General features: G+C 34.0%; 1 pseudogene; it reads right to left on the bottom strand.

Moving 5' to 3' along the window:
- The window catches only part of LOC138159210 (trafficking protein particle complex subunit 6B pseudogene), a 52645-nt pseudogene extending 51141 nt beyond the window's left edge, over positions 1 to 1504 (bottom strand).
- Between the last annotated feature and the right edge of the window lie 1271 nt (positions 1505 to 2775).

Genomic DNA, 2775 nt, shown 5'->3' with positions numbered 1-2775 from the left:
ATCTATCTATCTATCTATCTATCTATCTATCTATCTATCTATCTATCCATCCATCTATCTATCTATCATCTATCTATATATCTATCATTAAGCTATCATCTATCTCTCTATCTACATATTTCCTCCAACTACTGTAATACTGAGAAAGGTCTCATGAATTACAAATATCATCTTTCCAAGTATGAATGTAAACAGTTCTTCTTTAATAAGTGCCTTATTATTTCTTTTTCCTTTTTACCTTTACATACTTCTCTCTATTCTTGTATTTCAAAGTCAGATTTTCTATTCAGCTCTGGTCTTTTCATCAGGAATACTTGAAAGTCTTCTGTTTCATTAAATATCCATATTCTCTCCTGAAGTATTATACTCAGTTAGGTGAATTGTGGTTTAAGTTGGAATATCATATTCTATGCTCCCCAATCCCTTAATGTAGAAGCTGATAGATCTTGTGTTATCCTGATTGTGTTCCCACAATATTTGAATTTTTTCTTCCTGACTGCTTGTAACATTTTCTCCTTGACCTGGGAACTTTGGTTAGAATATGTCTAGGGGCTTTCTTTTTAGAATCTATTTTAAAAGACGATCAGGGGATTCTTTCAATTTCTATTATCCCCTCAGGTTCTAGAATATCAGAACAGTTTTCCTGGATAAGTTTTTGATCATGACTTTTCAGTAGTCTAATAGTTTTTATATTATCTCTCCTGCATCTATCTTCCAAGTCATGATTTTCCAATCAGATATTTCACATTTCTATTTTTTCATTCTTTTGATTCTATTTTATAACTTCTTTATTTCTTATAAAATCATTAACTTCCATTTGCTCCATTCTAATTTTGCAAGAATAATTTTCTTCAGTGAGTGGACTTCCTTTTCCATTTGGCCAATTCTACTTTTTAAAGCATTCTTTTCCTCATTGGCTTTTTTGGACATCTTTTGCCATTGAATTAGTCTATTCTCTAAGGTGTTATATTCTTCAGTGTTTTTGGGTCTTCTTTAGCAAGCTTTGACATGTTTTTCACGATTTTCTTGTTTCACTCTGTTTTCTCTTCCCATTTTTTCCTGTACTTCTCTTACTTCATTTTCAAAATCCCTTTTGAACCTTTCCATGGTGTGAGACCAATTCCTATTTTTTCTTGGAGGTTTTAGATGTAGGATTTTTGACTTTGTTGTCTTTTTCTGATTGTATGTTTTGATCTTTGTCACCAAAGTAATATTCTATACCTTGAGAGGTTTTTTTTTACATTGTTTGTTCATCTTCTCAGTCAAATATTTGACTTTCTAACTCTTTGTCAAAGTAGAACTCTGTCTCCAGTGAAGGTGGTTATAGGGATAGGTTTACTATCCCAGGCTTCAAGGGTTTTGTATCAGCCACTAATACTCCACTGCATTTGCCCAGAGCTCTGGAAGCAGCCCCTACTGCTGCTGCTGTTGCTGCTGCTGCAACCACCACCATCGCTGTCACTGCTGATGCCCAAGAGCTGTGGCTAGACCTCATCCAGACCATGCTCCTCTTTCATCCAGGTCCCACAGAGTTTGCCCACTGACCTTCTATGCTGTCTTTGACATTTCTGGGTTGAGAAATCTGGAAACTCTTAGAGCTGCCAGTGATTCAGTGCCCTGAGGCCTACTCCAGCCCTCTGTCCTGGAATGGCCCATGTCAAACTTCACTCTGCTCCCAACTGGTTGCAATATATCCTTCCTGCCATCCTTCCAGGTTGTATTCAGCTGGAGATTTGTTTCACTCCATTATTTTGTGGATTCTGTAGCTCTAGAAATTGTTTAGAGTAATTTTTTTACAGGAATTTGGAGAGGCTTGGGGGAGAGCTCAAGTAAAACCCTGCTTTTACTCCACCATCTTGATTCCACCCCTGGGTGTTGTATTTTGGCAGAAGCTTTTTCTTAATCTATTGACCTAATCATATGATTTCTGTTGGTTTTGTCATTAATATGGTCAGTTATGCTAATAGTTTTCCTAATATTGAATGAGCTCTACATTTCTGGAATATATCCCACCTGGTCATGGTATATGATTCTTATGATATATTTCTATAATCTCCTTGCTAGTATTTTATTTCAAAATTTTGGAACAGTATTTATTAAGGAAACGTCTATCATTTTACTCTTCCTGGTATAGTTATCAGTCTTACATTTGTGCCATAAAAGGAATTTGGCAGGAGTTCTTTGCCAGTTTTTCCAAATAGTTTATATAGTATTGGAATTGATTGTTCTTTAAATGTTTGGTAGAATTTGCTTGCACATTCATTTGGCCCTGGGGATTTATTCTTAGGGAGTAAAATGATTGTTTGAACAATTTATTTTTTATGATAAGGTTATTTAACCAATTTCTCTTAGATTATGTGATTTATTGGCATGTAAGTGGACAAAATAGTTTTTAGCAATTGCTTTAACTTCCTCCTCCTTGGTGGTAAATCCACGCTTTTCCTTTTTGATACTGATTATTTAGTTTTCTCTCTTTTATTAAAACAAAATCAAGGAATATTTTTCTACTTTTTTACTTCACCCATCCCAAAAAAAATAACAGCTCCTAATTTTAATCATTACTTCAATGGTATTCTTACTTCCAATTTCATTAGCCTTTCCTTTGGTTTCCAGGATCTTGAATTTGGTTTTAAATTGAGGATTTTTAATTAATTTTGTTTGTAGTATTTTTTTTAATTACATATTCAATTCACCCATCTCTTCTTTATTTTATTAATTTAAGAGTTTGGATATATATATTCTCTTAAGTATTACTTTGTCTCCATCTCATAGACT

The sequence above is a fragment of the Petaurus breviceps genome, unplaced genomic scaffold (genome assembly GCF_028583685.1).
Source record: "Petaurus breviceps papuanus isolate PSGF00001 unplaced genomic scaffold, PetGlider_PUasm1.0 175, whole genome shotgun sequence".
Classification (NCBI taxonomy): Eukaryota; Metazoa; Chordata; class Mammalia; order Diprotodontia; family Petauridae; genus Petaurus; species Petaurus breviceps.
This window is presented reverse-complemented; position numbering and strand designations above follow the sequence as displayed.